The sequence below is a fragment of the Pelodiscus sinensis genome, chromosome 9 (genome assembly GCF_049634645.1).
Source record: "Pelodiscus sinensis isolate JC-2024 chromosome 9, ASM4963464v1, whole genome shotgun sequence".
In the NCBI taxonomy this organism is placed as follows: Eukaryota; Metazoa; Chordata; order Testudines; family Trionychidae; genus Pelodiscus; species Pelodiscus sinensis.
The window spans coordinates 42,920,421-42,944,829 of record NC_134719.1 but is presented as its reverse complement, the minus strand read 5'-3'; the positions used below and the strand labels follow the sequence as shown (position 1 = coordinate 42,944,829).

General features: G+C 42.6%; 1 long non-coding RNA gene across 1 annotated transcript in view; it reads right to left on the bottom strand.

The window, feature by feature from the left end:
- LOC142830673 (uncharacterized) overlaps window positions 1-23,885 on the bottom strand; it is a 35,761-nt gene extending 11,876 nt beyond the window's left edge. Inside the window, exons 1-2 of the long non-coding RNA XR_012906121.1 lie at window positions 23,780-23,885; window positions 19,676-19,981 (exon numbers count right to left, since the gene is read on the bottom strand). This is a non-coding gene — a long non-coding RNA (uncharacterized LOC142830673). The remainder of the gene's footprint in view (window positions 1-19,675; window positions 19,982-23,779) is intronic.
- Window positions 23,886-24,409: the final 524 nt, after the last annotated feature.

Below are 24,409 nucleotides of genomic sequence, written 5' to 3'. Positions count from 1 at the left end.
GAAATCTACAATAAATAGTAGACTTAAATCCTCAATAAATGTTGTTAAATAGTTATACGTTGCACAGAAGGCAGTGCTGCAGGAAAGCAGCCAATTCCAGCTTTAATTTCCAATTCTTGTTTTCCAGTGGATGTACAGATTTTTCTGAACTTTGGAACACAAATACAAGGTCGCAGTTTGTTCACAGGGAAGCCACTTTTGGCAACATTCCAAAATCTGGTCTCCTTTGTCTGTGCATGAAGTGTTAAAAAGGGCACTTAATAAATACCAAAACAGCTATTTTATTAACTTCGGGTAATTTCAACTCTCGGTAGAGACCACGCATAAGATTTCAGTTATTGATGAGGTGATGGGTTCCATTCCATTCTGTTCTATTTTCTTACATCCCCACCCATCCCCTAATTAGCTGTAAATGGGGCTATGTCTAGACTGCAGGCTTCTTTCGAAAGAGGCTCTTTCGAAAGCATCTTTCGAAAGAGCCTCTTTCAAAAGATCTCGTCTAGACTGCAGGCGGATCTTTCGAAAGAGAAATCCGCTTTTTCGAAAGAGAGCACCCAGCGAGTCTGGATGCTCTCTTTCAAAGACGGCCTCTTTACATTGAAGAACGCCTTCTTTCGAAAGAGGAACTTTCGAAAGAAGGCGTTCTTCCTCGTAAATTGAGGTTTACCGCCATCGAAAGAAAAGCCGCGTTCTTTCGAAATAATTTCGAAAGAACGCGGCTTGAGTCTGGACGCAGGGGAAGTTTTTTCGGGAAAAGGCTACTTTTCCCAAAAAAACCCCTGAGTCTGGACACGGCCCAGGTGGGCAGGAAAGGAATATTGAGGATGGGCACTGAGGAGAGGAGATGGACTTATGTATATATGGATTCAATGGTTGGGAGCCACCAAACTGAGGGCAGTGACCACTTTAAGCCTACGTCTATACTGCTTCCTTCTTGTGCAAAAGCCTATGCAATAACTCCAATAACTTATTCATTTCCATGTTAACTCCTTGAAATAAACACACCCAGTTTCAAGTCTGCTTAGCCCCTGCTACATCCTAGGGGAGGGTATCTACCCACATTCTCCACCATCTTTGGCACTCTGCAGCCCAGCGTGCCCTCTCCTGGATGACCAGGTTACTCTCAATCACCCTCCCAAGACACCTGTTTCATTCCCACATATATTTTATTAATCTACAGTTTCTTACATCCAGTGCAAGAGACGCTATTTACACCCTCCACAGCAACTCTAACCCTGGGGCAGAAGAGGGACCTGGGCCCGCCCACTTTCCAGGTCCCAACCTAGGGCCCTAAGGACAGGGATCCTTCCCCATTCTGGTTGGCGGGGCATTACCCTTAAACATACCAACCCTCGGGCATGCACTCAGCCCTATCCTAGGTCACTTCCTTCCCCCCAAGCCTTTGCCAGGCTTTGCTCACCTCGCCTCCTCGCCAGTTTCCTCCCCCCCTTCTCCTTCCAGTGCCCTCGGTTTTATTTCCCATGTCCTTTGTGCCCCGCCCCTCACGTCTGTGCCATCTCCCGATTCTACATGCCCCATCACCTCATTCCTGGACGTGCTTCCCATCAAACCCCGCCCACACCTCTTTATCATCCCACACCTCTTTATCGTCGGCGCTCTCTGACCCATGCACCGCTGAGGCTTCTCCCAGTCGCGTTCCAATGCAGTTTGCTGGTGAAGCGCTCCCCCTCCCTGGACTACGCGCCACAGAAGCTGCGCCATTTTGGCCGCTCCACAGCTCTGGCCCCATGGTTCCATGACAGTAGGTAATTTTAAAAAATAACTTAAACCACTTTCAAATACTGTTCCTCCTTCTAAGTCCCCCTGACAATTTTTGAGAGTGTTCCAAAACCATTTTTTTAACAAAATTGTACGAAAGTAAGCTTGTATGCCCTCCAACAAGAGACACTGATCATAATGGCACCAATTGCTGACAAAGTTGCACAAACTAAACTGAAAATGTAGGGGAAAATATACATTTATACTATTTTTAAATTAATGGATGATCAAGACAAAGCCTTATTTTGAATCATAAGTTTACAGGGATCTACTTAAATTAGGTTTAAAACAGCAGTATTAGTCCATGCTCAAAATTAGTTTTTCAGGTTTTTTAATATTGAATTCTTCTGCAATATTTGCAGCCCAAATATTGTAGAACAGTATTAATACACAAAAGCCAGGATTCAAAATGGACTATAAACCAAAATGAAAACTTACATTTGTGCAGAATGACACTAAAGTCAATGTGACTCAGGCAGGTGTGGGGGATGGTCTGCATGTGTGTTCCGCTTACTTTGATAAAATTGCAAGATTGCAGCCCTCTGGCCCAACTGATGGGTACTCAGCATCTTCCATTGTTTTAAAGTGAAGGAAGGGCTCTGTGAAAGTCACCAGGATTGGGCTCCAAAGAACATGTAAGTAGCAAATGAAAGTGCTAGTTTCTGGCTAGAAACTGGCCAATGGGAGCTGTCTGTTTGAATAAGAGGCAGCCATGAAGCACCACACGCCCTTCCCCTCCAGGGCTCATAGTTATTCACACACAGACACGGCCCTGCAGCTTGTGTGTGTGTGTGGGGGGGGGGGGGAGGCAGGCAGAGAGATTGCTTTGGAAATGTGCTGGGCTGCAGGCCAGGAGTCATGCAGGTAAGTCTCCCAGCCAGAGCCTGCCTCTGGCACCCTAGCTCCTCCCTTCCCCAACCCTCCGTGCCCAATCCTGCCCCCCTACTCCACATACCCAAGCCCTCTGTCCTCCTCCTGCACCTATATCCCCTCCCAGATCTGGCACCCCAATCCCCTGCCCCAGATCACAATCCCCTCATTCCCTAGGTCACAACCCAAACTCCTGCATCACAATCCCTTGCACCCCCTGCTGTACCCCAATTCCTAGCCCTAGGTCACATTCCAGACCCCTGCACCCAACCCCCTGCACTCCAGTCCAGTGCTCTAGGTCACAACCACCTCCTTTACCCAAAGTCCCTCCCAGACCCCACACTCCCTCCTGCACCCCAATCCCTTACCCCAATCTCCATCCCAAACCCAACACTTCCTCCATTAATATCATGAAAAAGTGCAGTGCTCGACCACTTTCCAAATTCTTGGAGCGGCCCCAGGGGAACAAGTTACCAAAGGTTAAGGTGGATTCTTCCCTGATGGAATTTTAAAAACAAGATTGGATGTTTTTCTAAAAGACGTGTTAAATGACTAATCTAAAGCTTGAGTTGTGCAGGGGGTCAAAAATCATTGCCCACCCCACCTTAGATCTTTAGGTAAAACAGCTTGTGCGGTTTGTAGACAGTGTCCTTTTGCACCACCTGCACAGCCTATGCTGCCTCATACCATGAGTAATATGGTACTCTCGGTTCCCGAGGCTGGGAACGAAGAGAGAGCTCCTGGCTTCAATGCTACAGATAAGCCTGCCTTCCTGCACCCTGCCCCTTTCCCAAACCTCTCTCTCTGGGGTCCTTCACTCACTATCCTCCCCCATTTTAATTTCCTTTCTGTGCCTTTTGTACCCTCAGGGCTACTGAGTTAATTAGCCTTTTAACTCTCTCCAGCCCATCTCAATCTATCAGTGTGGCAGAATTCCCATAGTCAGGTATGCTCCAGGGCAACTAATTGGAGTTCCAGTGATCAGAGCATTGGCCGGTTGCTGCTGCCCAGCCCTCTGTCACAGGAACAAATATGTGATAATGGGGTCTTGGTTTAGCAGAGAAATTGCAACCCAGTTCCCGGGCTGGACATTGAAGACAGACAAATTCAGACTGGAAATAAGGTGTACATTTTTCATAGTGAGAGTAATTAACCAGGGGAACAAGTTACCAAAGGTTAAGGTGAATTCTTCCCTGCTGGAATTTTAAAAACAAGATTGGATGTTTTTCTAAAATACGTGTTCTATGACTAATCTAAAGCTTGGGTTGTGCAGGGGGTCAGGCTGTCTGATCACAATGGTTCCTTCTGACTTTGGAATCTGTGAATTGCACTGTGGGCTCTCACTCACTCCTGCCATGTATATCTCTTGCTCCATCTTTGTGTTAGCCTAGTATACCTTCTTTCAAAGCTTCTGTGGAGCTCTTCCAAGTATACCCCGCTTGTTACACACCTGATGGGCACATAGGAGTTACTCTGATTATATCACAGAGGGTATGTCTACACTACCCCCCTACTTCGAACTAGGGGGGTAATGTATGCATACCGAACTTGCTAATGAAGCCCGGGATTTGAATTTCCCGGGCTTCATTAGCATAAAGCCGGCGCCGCCATTTTTAAAAGCCGGCTAGTGCGAACCCTGTGCCGCGCGGCTACACGCGGCACGGACTAGATAGTTCGGATTAGGAAGCCTAATCCGAACTATCTGTACACCTCGAGGCGTATAGATAGTTCGGATTAGAAGCCTAATCCGAACTATCTAGTCCGTGCTGCGTGTAGCCGTGCGGCACGGGGTTCGCACTAGCCGGCTTTTAAAAATGGCGGTGCCGGCTTTATGCTAATGAAGCCCGGGAAATTCAAATCCCGGGCTTCATTAGCAAGTTCGGTATGCATACATTACCCCCCTAGTTTGAACTAGGGGGGTAGTGTAGACATACCCTGAGGGATTCTATCACTGAGGGTACACTACAGCGCTAATTCGAACTAACTTAGTTCGAATTAGTTAATTCAAACTAAGCTAATTTGAACTAATGCATCTAGAACTAAAAACAAGTTTGAATTAGCGTTTTGCTAATTCGAACTAGCGTGTCCACATTAAGTGGACCCTGAAGGGGGGTTAAAGATGGCCGGAAGCAGTGCCGGCAGGGCATCAGAGGAGGACTTAGAACGTGGAGATGCTGCCTCAGGCTAGCTGTGAGCTGTGCTTAAAGGGTCCCGACCCCCACCCCGGACAGACAGTTCTCAGGGGTGCCCCGCTTGCAAAGCAGTCCTGGCTTGGAGTGCCCTGAGTGCCCACACTGGGCACATGACAGCACTCAGCCATCAGACCGGCTGCACTTGCCGCAGGCTGCCATCTGGGGAGAGAGGGCAATTGGGGGGCTGCAGGAGAGCTTCCACCCCCAGAAGCCCGCAGAGCCAGCCCAGTCCTCCCCATCGGGGGCTCGTGCCCCATTCCTCCCTCACCTCCTTCCACTTACCCTTCCCTAACCCCTTTTCTTGATGTACAAAATAAAGATAACGTGTCTTCCAAAATGGAATCTGTCTTTATTGAACAAAACTGGGAGAGACTGGGACAAGGAGGTGGGAGAGGGGAAGAGAGAGGCTGGGAGAGGGGAGGGCAACTAACATGATCAGGGGTTGGGAACAGGTCCCATATGAAGAGAGGCTAAAGAGACTGGGACTTTTCAGCTTAGAAAAGAGGAGATGGAGGGGGGACAGGATAGAGGTCTCTAAAAGCAGGAGTTGGGTGGAGACGGTGCATACAGAAAAGTTCTTCATTAGTTCCCATAAAGAAGGACTAGAGGACACCAAAGGAAAGGAATGGGTAGCAGGCTTCAAACTAGTAAGAGAAAGTTGTTCTTCACAAAGCAAAGAGTCAACCTGTGGAACTCCTTGCTGCAGGAGGCTGTGAAGGCTAGAACTGGAACAGAGTTTAAAGGGAAGTGAGATCAAGTCATGGAGGTTGGGTCCATGGAGTGGTATTAGCCAGGGGGTGGGAGTGGTGTCCCTGCCCAAGGTTTGTGCAAGGCTGGAGAGGGATGGCACAAGACAAATGGCTTGGTCACTGTCTTCGGTCCATCCCCTCCAGGGTCCCTAGGGTTGGCCACTGTCGGCAGACAGGCTACTGGGCTAGATGGACCTTTGGTCTGACACACGACGGCCATTGTAAGCTCAGGGCTCAGAGTCGGGGGTCTCAGTGGACCCCCTTGATTCTCTTGCACACCTGCTCCTGGGTGGCCAGGCTGGCAGCTCTCCTGCCCAAGCCGGCCACTTTCCTGTGCCTAGAGTGGAGATCGTGGATGAGATCCACGATGTCCGCACTAGCCCAGGCGGGTGCCCGCCTCTTGCGGTCCCGGGCAAGCTCCCAGGAGCCGCCAGCCTGGTCCCGGGAAGAGGGGGAGGGCTGGGGGGCATCGGGTGGGTGGCTCGATCCGTGCCAGGTGCAGGGTCTGCTGGCTGGGTGCTGGCAGGCTTGCACCTGGCACGGGCACCGTAGCCAGCCTGTGCCCCTTTAAGGGGTCCGGAGCCGGAAGGGGGGCAGTAGAGTTTCCCTGGTGTTGGCCAGAGTGGCCACCAGGGAAACCTGGGGAGGGCTAGCCTCCCACTAGTTCGAATTAAGGGGCTACACACCCCTTAATTCGAACTAACTAGTTCGAACTAGGCTTAATACTAGTGGAATGAGGATTACCTAGTTCGAACTAAGCGCTCCGTTAGTTCGAATTAAATTCGAACTAACGGAGCGCAAGTGTAGTGCCTATGAAAGTTAGTTCGAACTAACGTCCGTTAGTTCAAACTAACTTTGTAGTGTAGACATACCCTGAGGGGGTAATCTGCACTCGACTTGGCAAGCTCGTTCTCCACAATGGTAGCTACTATTTTCAATTTGAAGGTAGGATGCACAGTAATTTTTAGTGCATATGTGCCACATGGTCCAATTTCTGATACTGAAAAAGAGAACGTGCTTTTTATGCCATGTTTAAAGACTTTTGTATTAGGGTGAGACCTTCAATTCATATTGACATTTTAGGAGATTTGACCATGAGAATTAGCCATAATAGAACTGGATTCGAGCTGGTATTGGAACTACACAGCTTACCAGAAATGAGAACAGATAGTAGTGGGCATCTATTAGAATTTGCTTCCAAACACAGACTATTTTCAGACTGGTTTCAGCACAAGAACTGCTTTAAGTATTTGTTTCAGTATCCCTTTGGTGACTATGTAACTTTTGGGTCACATTTTAGTTCAGAAACCCTTCATGAAACTCATTAAGGAGAGTGGATCTTCCTCCAGAATTTGATCATTGGCTTCTAACAGAAACAGTGATGTTCCATTTAATAGAGCTCTAGAGATGGGTTCTATTGCATCGACACTAGCACTGATATGCTTCTTAATGAAGCCATCACTAAACAATTACACAATACTGATTTCCAAGAAATAATCTACATTGAATGATGTCTAAATGTCTTTTGTGTTGGAAGAGTGGGGCTACATCTAGACTGGCCCCTTCTTCGGAAGAGGCATGCTAATTTCTAACTTTGGAATAGGGAAATCCGCGGGGGATTTAAATATCCCCTGCGGGATTTAAATAAACATGGCCGCCGCTTTTTTTCTGGCTTGGGGAAAAGCTGGAAAAGAGCGTCCAGACTGGTGCGATCCTCCGGAATAAAGCCCTTTTCCGGAGGATCTCTTATTCCTACTTGAATAGGTTTGGGTTCCTTGAAAGTAGGAATAAGAGATCCTCCGGAAAATGGCTTTATTCCGGAGGATTGCGCCAGTCTGGACGCTCTTTTCCGGCTTTTCCCCAAGCCGGAAAAAAAGCGGCGGCCATGTTTATTTAAATCCCTCAGGGGATATTTAAATCCCCCGCGGATTTCCCTATTCCAAAGTTAGAAATTAGTATGCCTCTTCCAAAGAAGGGGCCAGTCTAGACGTAGCCCGGGAGAATAACTGGGGGTAAGGAGAATGAAAAAACCCAAACCCATTGGATTACAGATACCACCATTAAATAGTGTGAGAAAAAGAAATGAACTGAAGGATTAGAACTGTGTGGCGAAGAGGACTAAAGAAAAAAAGAAATGTCTTGAACCTGCAGTCAGGAGGGCCTGTCACAATGATCATAATCAATGGTAGAATAGTATGGTACAGTGCATTGAGGAAGCCGCCAAAAGAACAGAAATGTATATTTGGGACTTTGAAGGTACTAACTGGATGTCCATTTTCATGGCTTTCATAGTTAAGGACTAAATGGAAAATACTGCCAGTATATTGAGACACAACTTATGTGTCGGTATGAACATTTTTGTGAATGAACTGATCTACCAAAATAGAATCAAAGAATCACAGGGTTGGAAGAGACCACAGGAGGTCACCAAATCCAACCCCCTGCCCAAAGCAGGACCAAACCCAACTAAATCATCCCAACCAGGGCTTTGTCAAGCTGGGACTTAAAAACCTTTAGGGATGGAGATTCTGCCACATCCCTAGGTAACCCATTCCAGTGCTTCACCACCCTCCTAGTAAAATAGTTTTCCCTACAATATAATTTAAAAAATGAACCCAGAAGAAAACAAGATGGTGATGCTTGTGGTATCACAGTTATGAAAAAATTAAGCACCTGGGGCATGTCTAGACTACGTTTTTCTTTCAAAAGAAGATATGCAAATTCAGCGTGAATTTGCATATCTTCTTCCGATTGCTTTTTCAAAAGAGGGTTTTTTCGAAAAAACAAGCAGTCTAGACATGATTCTTTCAGAAAAAATTCCTTTTTCGAAAGAACCCTTCTTCCTCAAAAAATGAGGTTTACAGAGTTCTTTTGAAAAAGGTTTTTTTTCTTGAAAGAACTGCATCTAGACTACTTCCTAGACTACTGTGCCACTGGTCTTGATGGTATTCCATAAGAACAGTTCAAGAGTGGAGAACTGGAGTTAAACTTATGCCCAAAGAATAGAAAAGGAGATGCATCATCTTTTGCCCCGTTCCCCACCAATTTTATCTGCTAATTCTTTTTCTACAATTCAACTAAAATCTAGTACATTTACAAACTATTGTGGACCAAGCAAATACACAGAGTTAATTGTTTCACTCTGTTATCCTTTATTTTTATAGGGACTGATCCTGAGTTCCTAATGCACTTGAAATTCTTGCTGAAGTCAAAAAGTTGTCAGGGAATCAGTGGGAATTTTAGGTGCACAAGGAAACCTTGCATTATAACATGCTCAAATTTGGGTCCATAGTTTACTGTTTAACCTCCTAGGCTATAATGGACAACACAACCTAATAAATACACAGAATTCAGAAATGACAGTTCAGTGAATAAGGTGTCAGGTAGCCAATTTGAATATCTAGGATCCATTCCTTGGCTCTGCCCCTGCCTATGAATCAACCACATGAACATCTGATGCCATTTTCCCTTTTGCACAGTGAGGACAATGACACCAAGTTTTGCAAATTACTTGGAGTTTTACGAATGAAAAGCTGTATATAAGTGTTAAGTACTATTATTCATATATAAAAAAGGACTGAGGATTTTTCTTCCCTCAAGCCAGGACCTTTACATTATTTTAATATTTTATTGTCCTTACTTAAGAAACAGATATAATTATCTTTCTCCGTTTAAGCGACATAGTTATATAGACTTCAGAGGAACAGATGTGAATATCTGATCATGCAAGCATTGATTTGGTATTTAAACACCCTCTGCTTCCTCTGTAATTCTGAGTTAACAGGTGGAGATTTAATACTTTCTTACTGACAGAGCCACCTTTTATCCTGCTCCTACAAGGACAGATTGATCTATTTTTTAAGTTAATAAATATGCTGTTGACCCTGTCTTCTAGGATACTTTGGGAATATCTTAAAGCCTCCCTCTGATGTATTATTTACTATGCAGCTATGTAAGAGAATAATTCAGCCAATGTACTGTAAATTAATAACTTAAATATGCAAATTGAAATTGGTTGATGTAGACAGCTTACCCATCACTCAAACTTGACTGAACTTATAGAAATGTAATATGAGGCACAAAAAACGTCTGAACAGATTGAATTTGTATCTTTGTTTAGGAAAGAAATGGAGGTGAATGGATAGCATGGCTAGCTGGACACCCACCTACAATCTCTTGTATGCCAGCTCCTTTCAAAGAATGGAAGGGAAATTAACACAGACATCTTTTTTATTAACCAGCTTTTTAAAGACTAACATAAGCTCTTTAGTCTTTGGAAGAAAATGCTTCCAAGGAGGATAGAGAGTTCTTTTTAATAGAGTTAATCTTCTAATAAATTACTTCTGACCAAGGGGACACCTGGAAGGGCAAGGTAATCCCAGAGTAAAGTTGATTTAACTTCCTTATTATCCTCATCAAGGCTCTGGGTTTGGAGCTTTGAGTCAGTTTCACGTGATGTTTTTAAAGGGTTTCAAAATGGCTTAACTCTCATCATGTTAAATATGTTTTGGGAAGTGCTGAAGCTTTCTATCCCTAGTGAATAGGCACTAACAGAATGTTCATGTACACAAGGTAGCTGGTGACATTTGCTTTTTGACAAGTTTATGACAAGACAAAAAAAAATCGATCCTCTCCTGTCCCCTTGAGAACAGTTTTACCATACCAGCAATGAGCAAAATCAAATGATTCCCCACCCCTCACCCCGTCCAGTGACATATATAGTATGTTTGTGATCTCAGTTAATTTCCTCGTGCACATGATTCCTTATCAAGTCACAGCTGGCACTCTTTTTTCTCTCCCTTTATGGGCAGCCTGAACCAAATGAACAAGGACAACAAGCAGCCCAAGGAAATATCCTCTTTTTGCATGAACAGGTCTGGGCTGCAGCACATTGACAGGGTCAAGCAGGGACACTTGTATTGCTGATGCCCCAGCTCTTTCATTCTGGGAGTAACAATAGCTGCAGTCTTCAAGGCTCTCAGACCAGCACCAGTTGCACTTATATGCAGAAATAAAGCCTGGAAAAGCAGTTTTAAAACCAGGAGACCCTGATTTGCATCACAAAGTTGCAAAGGCAGGAAGGAATAAAATGTCCAATCAGCTTGCTATGTCATCTGGCCTTGTGAAATTCACACACATGGTCAGTGGCACTGACAGCGTGAAAATCTTTGGCAGTGAAGGAACACAGGCTGGTGCCATTACACTTAGTTCAGAACAAGCAACATTCACATCTGTTTTTCTGTGTCCCCGGGTGCACTTCACTTGCATTAATAAGACTGACAGCTGTGAATTAGTTCAGCCATCTCTGTCTAAATTTCACACGTGTCAGTGAGTGGGAAGGGCATAGCTTTTCAGCTCTGTTCCCCTGACCTGTCCATGTGGTAATTTTGTTACCGGTTAGAAAAACTGCAGGAACCAGATGCAATAGTGGTTTTTGGCTCCTGCAGGATGTATCTGCCTAATTTTCTTCCACAGTTACGTTTCTCTTTGCAGTCTGTCTCCTCTGCCTCAGCAGGGGGACCCTCCTTTAGCATCAGTATGTGGTTGTATTGTGAGATAATGAAGATTAAAAACTGAACACCTGGACTTCAGTCTTCCCAGAGTACTATGGCTCACCCTTATTAGTTGTTGTTTGGGGTAATAATACTGCTTCTGGGCCTTCACCCCAAGTCTTTGATTAACGTTTCCTGCCATGCTACATATGCAGTGAATAATAATATATGCTTGTTAGGTTTCCCTAGTCCCTTCACCAATCTTCTTTTTAATATATAAGAAAAACATAATTTATTTCAATATGTTTTATATAAAATCTGTTTTGATTGAAATTTATTTTTTGCAGAATTTCTTCACTATGATAGACACAAAGAAGTTTTTCTTGTTAGGTATGAGTCACTCAAGTCTCCTTATTCTAATTCTTTCTATAATTGTAGACAATTCATATTTCACCTAATACCCAGAAGTAATGCAACACTCAGAGGCTGCGTCTAGACTGGCATGATTTCGCGCAAATACTTTTAACGGAAAAGTTTTTCTGTTAAAAGTATTTGCGCAAGAGAGCGTCTACATTGGCACAGATGCTTTTGCACAAAAGACATCTTTTGCGCAAAAGCATCTGTGCCAGTGTGTAGACACTCTCTTGTGCAAGAGAGCTCCGATGGCCATTTTAATCATTGGGCTTTCTTGCACAAGAAATTAACTTGCCTGTCTACACTGGCCCTCTTGCACAAGAATACTTGCGCAAGAGGGCTTGTCCCTGAGTGGGAGCATCAAAGTATTTGCGCAAAAACCACTGATTTTGTACAGTACAAAGTCAGCGTTCTTGCGCAAATACTCGCGGCCAGTCTAGCCAGGCGGCAAGATTTTGTGCAAAAGTGACTGTTATTGCACAAAATCTTGCCAGTCTAGACGCACCCAGATACTTTCTTCCCAAACCCATGTTTATCTTTTTAAGTTTTCCCTTCACAACTTTAATTCCATAGAAAGTCTTGCACCAGATACCTGGGTTTAATACAGATTGAACCTCTCTAGTTCAGCACCCTCAGGTTCTGACCAGTACCAAATCAGAGAATATGCTGGACCATGGGAGGTCAATATTGTCTAGCAGCCTTACCAACATTTCCATTTCCAACATTACGGGGATGTTAAAAGACATTTAGGGGTAAATTAAAGTTAAATCAAAGCACAGAACACTGAGAGCCAGGACTAGTGGCTGTAAATAAACTTTATGGGACTATGCAAAACTTGGCCACACTCATGATAAGTGGATATCTGTCTAACTAAAATCATGTAGGACCACAGATGTTGCCAGATCAGGGAGTGCTGGATTAGAGAGGTTCAGCCTGTGGTGTGATTAATACAATGGATTCCTGTCATGGCAAGTGGGTTTCTGTCATGGCAAGTGAAAGGGGAAATGGGGGGGCGGGGTGGGGGAGGGGGAACCAAAGGGGAAATGGGGGGGAGGAGGAGGGGACCAAAACACTTTCCCATATCCCAAGTCATGGTAGAACTAATTTCCTTGATAAATGTTGGACTATTCGAGAACGATCTATTTATGGTATTTCATCATCCATAAGCAAAGATGTTCAATCACAATCCATTTTGAGCTCTGAACAGAAGGATTCAGAGGATTCATAAGGGTGATGTCTGTTGGGGGCTGGTTTGAATAGTGCATGTAACAAACAGTGGCTTCTTATTCCCTGAATTGTGACTAGGCTTCATAGGTACAGATAGTTTAATCTCTGAGAACAGACCCCTAGCATTATCTCAGGTGTGATTAATTAATACAAAGTATTAGGAGCTTAATTTTCAGAGGTGTTAAGCACCCACATCTCCATGTTTACATCATCTGCAGATTTGGGTGCCCTGCACCTTTGATATTTTGCAAGGAGTGGCCCTAAACAACACGCAAACCAATGTCTTTTTGTAACATGGCACAACTCACCGCCGCAACACCTCCTGCTGGTGACTCTGGGAATTAGCTCTTCAACCCTGGAGCACCCCTTCCAGCTGGTGTCTTACCTGCTGTTACCTGTTATTGGCTCTGCCACTCTATATTCAGATCCACTTCCCTCCTAGACCGTGGTGCCCTCCCCTCTGGGTACTGCCCTGCTGCAGTGCCCCCACTCTCTAGAGTCCTCCTTTTCAGGAAACTCCCAACCTCCTATGTCCATCCTGCCTCAGTGACCCACTGCCAGTCTTCATCTGGCCCCTGCCACAGGCACAAACTGAAGTCTGAAATGGACACTCATCATTGGCAAGGGGGTGTGGACCTACTGCTTTCTGGTTCCCTGGCTGCCTCCCTGCAACCCTAGTACCCTCAGGCTTTGCTTTAGACCCTGCAGCCAGGGAGCTTTTCTGGCCAGAGCTTCCCCAGCTCTGCCTGCTTTTCCCCAGCCCAGCTCTAAGTCCCTCCTGCTCCTTCCTCCCCCCATGAGCCTTTATTTGTACTGTCCTCAGCTGGGCCCTAAATGGCTAATGTCTGCCACAGCTGCTGGCTCCACAGCTCCAGCCCTCTGCCAGGGCTGGATTTTAACCCTTAAAGGGCAAGTGCAGGAAAGACAGACACCCCATCATACTTTTCCTTTGCTTTTATAGTCTACCTTTGGTTGATATTAAAGATCAGCATGTCAAATGGTGTTCTTCAGTCTATAACATCAAAACAGTAAGAAAGACAGGAATCACTGCTCCTAAGAGCTGTAAATATCTTCCAAGACTGAATATCAATTAAAAAAAATAAAGCCTGCTATAAAAAGGAAACTCTTGGAAGATACATTTTATGGTAAGGTTTATTTTGTGAATTTCCACTGACTAGAGTGGATTCAAAACCTGCCAGTTTGAAAAATATTTTTTTCAGCTGCAAGTGTTTTAATGACCCTTATTCTTCCTCTGTCTTGCTTTCAGTACTGCAAAGCATGGTCATTGCTGGCTTCTGTGCTGGAATGACCTACCACACTAACAAATACTGAATCAGCAATGCGGGCTTAACTCCCTAGTGTACCATTGCTGCTAATTCCCATCTGGCAGAAGGTATCTGACCGGTACAAGGTTGCACTCGTTCTTTGTCCTTCAAAAAACTACTGGGTCCGGGTGGCATCAGGAGCTAGAACTTTCACTCCTGCTGCATACTGTACTTGCATCACCTTCAGCTGCTGACGACGTTCTGCAACTGTTTTGTTTAGGAAGTCATTTGTTCTCACTTAGGAGACGATCCTCATCATGTTTCATTGCAAACATCAACTTGGGGATTCTACTGATCTTGCTCCTTGCTTCTAAGTTTCAGATTGCAGCATAATTTAAATAATTTGCATTCATTATCTCTGGACTTTTTTTTATTATAAGAGGAAAAAAAGAAAGGGTATTTTCTCTCTTCAAAAGCTGACAGCATATGAGTAAATCCATCCATTGCCTCTATGACAAACTATTATCCTATTAGTCTATCTTTCCTCCCTGGCCTTCTTCAGGAGATTCTGGAGGGAAGAAAGACTGTCCCCCAGGTTTTAGCTCTTCTGCCCATCATATTGGGGTTCATTCAGTAAAAGGGCTCCTCCTCTCCTCAAGGCTCTTATTGCCTCTTGGGACAATGTCCCTATCTGGAAACTAATGAGGTGGCTACCTGTGTATTCCCTAACCACTGTATCTTCCATTGTTGCTTGGTTCTAATTAGGGGGCTGGTGAAGTAAGAATGAGTCTCTACCAGCCCCTCCCCAGGTTGCAATAATTCACAGGCCTTGTGAAAGGATTCAAGGAACAAAGGGATTCTTTCCCTGTCCCCCAAATAAAGCCTCTCATTACTCCCAAACCACACACAGAATGTTCTCCCCAGAGCAATGCAAGAGAGCAATGTTTCCCTAATGGATGAGACAGCTAATGCAAGTGACCATCAACAAAATATTGTGTAGATTTGATGGAAAATTTCAGCTTTTTGTCAACTCTCCCCCACAACATTGCAAAAGTGTAAGTTAGAAATGCTGTCATAGTGCTTCATGGGAGTTTTAGTCTTGATGCTTAGCATCTCCATTCTCCACTATGGATCAAATTTCCCCAGCCAGATTGTATCTCCATGAGGCACCACAGCCAGAGACTCCACTGATGTACCTCTGTGGCTCAGCAAGAGAAGAGACTGTGGGGCATCACAGAAGATACAGTCTGGCCAAAGAACCCAACCCACAGAGAAGAATGGAGGCAACAGAACAACCACCTTCATGAGTCACTACTGTGGTATTTTGAATTGAAATGTTTTGGTTTTTAACTTTTCACTGAGAAGCCAAAGTATTCCATGGAAGTTTTCAACTAAAAGGATCCCCCCGTGCTCATTTTCATCTAATTTTCCAAGCAAACTCTCCCATTTTGCAAGGATACTCCTATCTAGGAGGATACTGAAACATATTCTTAAATAATCAGTTTGTGAGGGCCTAGCAACATGGATTTATCAAGAACAATGTTCATGCTAAGCCAATCCTATTTCTTTCTTTGTCAGGAATACTGGCCTACTTCATGACAGGGAAACAGAAGAGGTATTATAGCTTGATTTTAGTAAAGCTTTAGACACGGTCCCATGTGATCTCAGAAGCAATCTAAGGAAATGTGATCTAGATGCAATTACTATAAGGCTGGTGTACTACTGGTTAAAAAGTTATTTAAGAGTTGTTATCTTGAATTTGCTGTCCAGCTGAGAGTACATACCTAGGGGTCTACTCCAGGTCTAGTACTACTGTATTCAGTGTTTTCACTGGTAACTTGTATAGTGGAAAGTATGCTCATAAAATTAGTGGATTACACAAATCTGGGACAAGGGTGACAAGTATTTTTGAGGACACAATTAGAATTCAAAGGGGCATTGATAAATTGGAGAATTTGTCTAAAATCGGCAAGATGAAATTCAGTACAATAAAGTACAAAGTATATACTTAGAAAATAAAAATAAAATGAACAAATATTAAATAGGGAACAACTGGCTAGACAATAGTACCACTGAAAAGGATCTGGGGGTCATATTGGACCTCTGATTGAATATGCACAGTTCTGGGCTCCACACTTCAGGAAAGACATGGACAAATTAAAGAGCCTGGAGGAGAGTGACAACAATAGTTTTAGAAAACCTGATCTATGAGGAAAGATTAAAAACTGGACAAATTTAGTCTTGAATAAAAACAACTGAGAGGGAACTTGCTAACAGACTTTAAATGCATTACAGGTAAAGTGACCATACATCCCAGTTTGGCTCATACAGATCCTATTTCAAGCCCTGTTCTTGTCGCCCTGACTTTTTTTTTTTTTTGATAAAACCCGGACATTTGTCCCATTTACTCTTGCCAACTGATCACACACCCCATCTAACTTTCTTACAGACATCTTTCTTACAATATGGGCTATTGTGCAAGTGTAGATAAGTCCTTAGGGCAAGAATATGCTTTTCCACAAAATACTCGGTATTCCTGTGCTCCTTGTTATTTACATTTGCTGTTTGGTTATTTTTGCCTGGATACTTTGTCTGGATGAGGCCAACTGGTTGCAGATGCTTGATCTCTTTTATGAACAGTCTCTTAATATTTCCTGTGAGGAAGGAAGTCCATGGCAGTTGTTTCCTCTTCCCAGGCCTCTCCTTGGATTGACATACTGCTACTCTGTTTTCATAACAACCAGATTTGCTTGCAGTCTTGTAAGTAAGCTTGTAAACAACAGGTAAGAGCAGTATCAATTACTGTTGTCTGCCAATACTCCATTCCCAATGCCCTAATTTCTCTGCTGCTCTTCTGTTCAAGCAGCAACATAGCTGCTTTCAATACCGATACCATGGCCACTCATATATGAGCAAAACATAACCTTCTTTGGCTTAGAATTGGATTAGGGTGACCAGATGTTCTGATTTTATAGTCTTGATATTTGGGACTTTGTCTTCTGTCCTGATTTTTTCACACTTGCTAACTGGTTACCCTACTGTGGATGCAAGTAAAATAATTTTGAGTGATTTTAAGAATAGCCATGGCTTTGGCTGAGCTACGTGGAAGGCTTTCTGATGCTGATACAGAGCTTGGGCCTGCTTCACCTTCCATGTCGACAAAGGACATTGAAGTCAATTGCCTGTGAGGGTAATGAGAGGAACCAGAGCTGTCCATGCCACTGTAATAAAAAAGTGTGTCACACATGGGTGCTGTTAAGAGCGCTATTACTTGGCACTTTGTACCTAATGTGCAAAAGGCTGCGAAAGGTTAATATCCCTGTCATGTGAAATGTCAGTATCCATAGTCTCCAGTGGTTACTATTGCAATCAACATTCTCACTTGCATCCCTGTTCATAACACTTCACACTCTGTCCCACCTTCATGACCCCTTTCCCTGTAAGCCAACATGGATCTACATTAGGTTATTTTTTGCCTTACATCATTTAAATAAAGTCTTGTATACAAAGCCTGGGGTAACATTTGTTTCTGGATGCTTTAATAAAAGAGTATGTGGAAAATATACTAATTCTAAAACTTCGATGCCCACCAAACACTTTTCTTTTGTCCTCGCCGTGTTTTTTAAAATTCTCTCTGTCTCTGTCTCTCACACACTCGGAGACATTTATTTTGCCTCATGAACCCTTGTATTATTCTATTTTTCAACTGGGTAAACGGAACCACAAACAGCTCATGTGACTTGCACATGGTCATCTTGAGAAAGGACAGAACTGTCAATAAATTCCAGAAACCCTAACTCCCTAACTCTCAATCCCCTGTTCTAGCCACTAGACATCATTTCCTCTTGCCTCTTTTGCAATTGATTTAAAAGTGAAGGGTCAGATTAATTCATAAAAGCAAGGAAACTCAAATTCCAGTACCTATCCTAATAAATAACAAAAACCACGAGGTAGGTAGGTAGGTAGGTAGATAGATAGATAGATAGTCTGAAAAGGAAAAAGAAGGGGATGCACTTTGAGGACATATTACAGACAGGTAAGCTTTTCTGAAAGGTTTGTTTTTATTAATGCATTTTCTCCAGATTATAAACACCAAGATTTTTTGGGGCCTGAAATTGAGCTACTTCCAGAAGAACTCTGACAATGTTTGGAGAATTGGGAAGGTGACATCACAGTAATGTGAAATTAGAGGCTTCTCTGCACAAAAAAAGTTGCCTTGGTTAAGTTAAGGTAGGGCTACTCAACATGCGGCCCACGGGCCACCCACAGCCCGTTTGCTTGCAGCCCACAGTTTACAGTGCAGTCTGGATTGCTATGTGTTTTAGTAGTTAAATTCTTGGACTGTTGTGAAGCCAAAACAAAAAAGTAGTCAATATAATGGTCTTCTGTTGATATGTGTTTTAGTAGTTCAATTCCTGGATTCTCATTGTTCATTAAAAATGCTGTCATATGGGTGGAAATCGGGTAACTATTGCATTTTATTAATATCAGCAAAACTGACTTAAATGGGGCCTACGTGTTATATAGGCTTGCCTTAATCTTTGTATTCATGTCCGTCAGTGTGAAAGAAGCTATTTGCATACATATGTGCATGTATATGCAACCACACTTAAGTTGTGGCCCTTGGCATGTGCTGTTAGTATCATTGTGGCCCCCAGGGCTTCCAAAGTTGAGTAGCCCTAAGCTAAGGTATGAATTTAAACAGATACAATAAAACCAGCGCCAAAGGCTGTGTGAACACTCTTATCATAGTTTAAAAGTATATATTTTGTTTACTTCTAATCAGTTAGGAATAGTGAAGATAAACTGAATACAAATAACTCTGTAGCCTACTGCACAAATGTACTATATTCAATTAAAAACCAAGTTAAATCAAGGCAATTTTGTCACAGACACAACCCTTTCTGTATACATTTTAATAATGTGGTTCATGAAGACTGATGAATAATAATGGCCTGCTATATTTTTAAAAGAATTAGCTATTTTTAATTTATAGAAAAATATTTTCACTGGAAATTTTCATAAAACAAGATAATTATAAATGGTTGTAAATTCATCTTCCTTTTTACATCTGAACTATAACGCCAGGGGGAAAACTTATTCTATATTTTATCCTTTTAGAGTATCTTTTTAGCATAACTTACTAATACATAAAGGATTAAATAAATTGCCTTTGAAAAAATATAGAATATAAAAGTATGATTAGTACCAGTAGTACTTATTTATACTCCTCTCTTTATGTTCCTAGGTAGGAGTAACTGTGATATTTTTCATTCTCCAGGGAAAGATTTCCTGGATAATTCACCAGAGAGACTGAACATTTTAACGTCAGTGCTATTGAGAGGCTGCTGTTAAACTTACTGATGATTAGGAGGATCCAGTGAAATGGGAGTTGCCATAATTCACTCTGTTTTCATTTCCAATTTGAATTATATCTGATCACTTGAATGAATACTTTTTAAAGTAGCAACCTATGACACTGGGGTAAGAGACACTGTACACCACAAGCAATAAAACACACCCTCAGTTTAAGTGCTGCTTAGAAGCCCTAGAAAATATAGGTAATGCAAAATTTCTCTATTAACAGATGATGGTTAAGCTTACAGAGAGGTTCAGTTAGAAATATTCTCCAACCCCTGCACAAATTTACCTAACTACTTGCACAAACAAGAATAAAATATACTCACAATATTAGCGTTCATAGTATCCAGTCATTATATAAATAGAACACCTTTCATCCTAAAGGCAGGCACAACCACTTATTTCTGGGATGAAACATGATAGCTCCTTTAGCAGCACACAGTAAGGGTGCACAGCAATTTAGGACACGGAGCAAAAAATAATATTGCATCTGACTGAAGGTTGAGAAGGAATTTAATTGATTCAAATGGAATATTTCTCAGGTACCATTGTTTTAACTCCCCTGAAACACATGCAGAAAATGACATGGGCTCTTTAATGACCACTGTGTCCAGGATCTTTGTTTCTTCTCCCTTTAAAAAGAAAAGAAAAGAAAAGAAAAGAAAAGAAAAGAAAAGAAAAGAAAAGAAAAGAAAAGAAAAGAAAAGAAAAAAAGACACTTCTAGCACACAGCATCCCTCAGCACTAGGCTGAGTCTTCAATTTAGTATTACTTCAGAAGGAACACTACTTGCTCCTGCAGCTTTGCTTTTTTTTTGAGGATTGGGGTGTTTCCCACTGCAAAATTGACCCAACCTGACATATTTTTACTTGTGGTATTTAACATCACCATCCGGACCTTGATCACAAAGAATCAGATCATTTAACACACATTAGCCTCTGTAATGGCCAGACCACATAGAAGATAAACATCTACGACAGCCACTGACTACAGGCTTATGTTCTGCACCTAGATCTATAGGTCCTTAATTTAGCCCCCCGGTGAACCAGCTAGCAGGGAGAGCTGTCAGTTATTACAGATGGAGCCCAGGGCCTATACCCTGTTCTGACTCCAAACTCAGAGCCCATCTCTGCTGCATCCATGGTGTCCACCTATATGCCCTCTTCACAGTTGCCCAGACCCTGGTGCAGCAGCTACGACTGAGCTTGGGGCTCTTGTGACCCTTTCACCTGAGGTGAATGTTATAAATATGAATTCTCCATAGGGTGAACATGTACTTAGAAGAGGCCCCTTGAAAGGTTCAACCCACACTCCCTTAGGTCTTTCTGAGCCCCAAAGGAGAAACCTTAACAGTGATTCTCTAGTGCCAAGGTCCTCCCCTTCCCAGCCTTCCTGGTGCTCTAGTTTTATTCACAATGAAATAGTAATGCTGTGGCCTCATTCCAAGGTTACCTTATGGCATCAGCTCCTGTTCTTGGAACAAGCTGAATTTCTTGGTTGCTCAGTGGCACAGTTTTCAGGAGATGTTTATATTCTCCTCCCCGCCTTGTGAGTTAGTGAACCACAGTGTGCTTAAGAGTGCTCAGGGGGTTGTTCACCTGGTTTTGAGTTGCTGGCAAAGCTTGCTATACCTCTCTGTCAAATGTGCATTGAATCAGACAGGGTAGGTAGCCAATGCAACTGAGCATCTTTCCCTTTCCCTCGCAGGGATTTTAGGCGGCCATAGCTCCCTCACCTTATTTACCTCCCATATCGGTACAAAAATGAGATCATGATTAAAAAAATAGACTATGTTAGCCTGAAACTGCAGTAGGAATTCTCCGTAAAGTTGGACGAAAGGAAGGAAGGAAGGAAGGAAGGAAGGAAGGAAGGAAGGAAGGATGGATGGATGGATTGATTTAAGTCCATCTGGGTAAACACACTGATGAATATATAAGCAGGAAAATACAAGAAATAACAAATTGATCAAGAATGTGAATGAGGGTATCCTGTCACCTCAGGGCAGGGGCGAGCCACTTGCAAAGCTCCAGGAGGGTGGCCTTCCACATGCTCATGCAGAAGTTGTGCAGTCACTACTGATTGTCCCACCAGCCCAAGCTCATCTCCCAATGACAGAAGTGGTGTTCCATTGTGGTTAGGGGTTTGACTGGCGTGCACAGTAGCATGAGCACCAGGACTTGCCTGAGCAGGGCCAGCAGGCCATGCTGAGGTTTGTCCTCTTTATCCTTGGCCTCCTGATCCTCATTCTGTTGCTGGTGGAGCAACATGTGGGTGCTCTTGAAGTTCTACACCATGAGGTGCAGCTGGAGAGCCATGAACATGGCACTGCTTTGCAATGCCTCAGGCTCCATGCTTGTTGTGCTGTGGTATCCACATGGGCAACCAGGGCACAGAAAATCACACGTCCACTGTGGTCCATTTATGTCAAGTGAAGGAGCAGGAAGTAGAGGAGTGCCTTGTGGGATGTAGACTAGAGGAGCCCCTATAAGCACCTGCTGCTGCTTTTTGGACCCAGTGGACACTGGAAGTGTAGGCCAGACTGCCAAGCTTCCCAGGGAGCTTCCTTGCTCTCTGAGATGGAGGTAGACTCCATCAATGTGGATGCACTTCCTCTGAAAACATCCAGTTCTTGCTCGTAGTGGGACACAGCCCCTTGCCTTCTCAACATCACGAACCCAGAACTTGATTATAGTAGATTCAATTTTATCTCATGTAACCCAGTTCCAGGCCTAGGGGAAACCCATCAAACTTCTGTTTTCAGTACACTAAGACTTGCTTAGGCTAGGATTTAAATATGTGTTGTTAGAACATATTAGAACACACCTTTAAATCCTAGCCTAGCAAAAGCCTTAGACTGTGTTCTGAGGCCTGGTTTGTCCAGGACATTGCATATGTGAATCAGGTAAAGATTAGGGTCCCCTCAGATTTGGAGTTCTCTCAAAAGCAGGCTAAAGAGCAACCTAGATATTCACAGACCAGCTAGCTTTAACCATCTGCAGAATGTTCTTTTTGATGTTCTATAATAAATTACATTTTATTTTTACTAGTTTATCAATAAAAAGTGGTAAGGAAAAAAATGAATGTAAGAGGAGTAGTATAGGAACACTGTGTATTTACCATTACTGTTAAACTCTGGCTTTCCACTCTGGCTAGGTTAGTTTTTAGCAAATATTCCAAATTGCTTTTTAGCAAGTAGTAAGACTCCCTTGAGCTACAATCTCACTCAGAGAATAAAGGAACACAGTGAGGTCAAATCCCTCTGTGTGATCACAAAGCTATAAATTCCAAGGAATTTTAATTTAGCAAAAAGATAGATTCATTGTGACAGTTTATTGTTTAGGGTTTACAGAACAGGGAGAAGAGGAGGACAAGAGACCAATTAGTGAAGGACAGGAGTAGCTTTTAAACTATGTACCCATAAATTATCTTCTCCCAATATGCACATATATTATGGGTATAATTTCATCTTGAAAATCAGGTGATATGAACACATCTCTAGAGCTTCACTATCGTTGTGTGTGTTCTTACTTCAATCCCTACAAGGAATTATTGCTTTGTGTAGAACAAGTACACTTTTCTCTCATACACTACATTTGTTCAAAAGTAATGTGAAGTACAGAAAATGGTATATATAGTCAAATCCCATAAGACTTGCTTTGTACTGCCAAACTGTACATTGTTTGCACTGCACTCATTTAGAGTTTGTGCAGATTTTAAGGAATATACATGTTTTGTATTGTTTTATTGATGTGCTGTATAGCAGCATGATACATGGCTGAATAAATATAGAATGAGCTGGGAGATGTTTCTTCAGAACTTACTGACTCTGAAAAGAAACATTGTTACACTTTAATTTCCTTGTGTAATACACAAATTTGCTTTGCTAAAGCATAAATACACTTATTAGGGCATAATAAAGTCAAATTCAGTATGTACATATTATTTTGTCAATAGACATTCCTTTAATCAAAATTAGAAAAGTAGATGGACGCCAGAAGTAGGGCCAAAACACTAGGGAATCTGGATCAGAATTTCCAGCTTAGTGGCCGAGGCCAAGTTTTATAAATGGACTTGAGTCAAATGTCAAGAGCCTGACTCTCCTATTAGTTGTGTCAGGGTAAATCAGAAGCAACTCCATTCAAGTTACACTGGTGTAAAAGCAGTGTAAGGCAGAGGAGATTTAAGCCTCAATCTGAATCTCCTCTAATTATGGGAAATTCTGGAGATTAATTTTAGCTTTGTAGTTAAGGTGCATTTCTAGTCAAAATAGGTATTAATAAGGTTGTATTAGCCAGGGTCTAAGGCTTAGGTTAAAATGATGACTTGGATCCAAAGTCAACACACTGATTTTATATTAATTTATTAGTGATATTTTAAGCTAGAAAAATAAATGAAAATATATACATTGTTTTGAGCAAAATGATTTTTACCTGAATTTTGGTATTGTGCATACAAATTCGTATCCTCACAATGAAGGTTATTTTTTCTCTCGAAAACCTGTTGTGACGAAATCATTTGTTTTCAGCTAGAAACCTGAATGAATGAGCAAAAACTGCAGGTAAGGAAGACATGCATCTTCTAGTACAGAAGCCTAGCCACTTCTCCAAGATAATGTCAGCTGTATTGCGGATGAAATGTCAAAACACACATCCACATTTTCCTTGCTTTTCATTGTCATTTGTCAGTTCAAAATTGTCTTCCTTTCCTTTGTGCCACAGTAGCTTATTTCTCCCCAAATAGTGTGTTTTTTCTCTATCCTTTTTATTCTTGCTCCAGGGGACTCCTCTTAGCCTGCTCAGAACACTTTGACTGTGTTAGATCTGATGGCCTCTTCTGTCCTTCTTCATGCAGAGATTTAACACTTTTATGTGCCGGTTCTTTGCTATTATAAATGTTTTTCCAAAATCTTTCACAGACTTAAGGGGGCACCTGGCCACATGCAGGGGAGCAGACTGAAACATGAAATTGAATAGCTGAACAAATTTGATACAAAAACATAACTGGAAATACACAGAACATTTTCGTAACTAAAATTCATGTTGAACACATTACTCACTGCC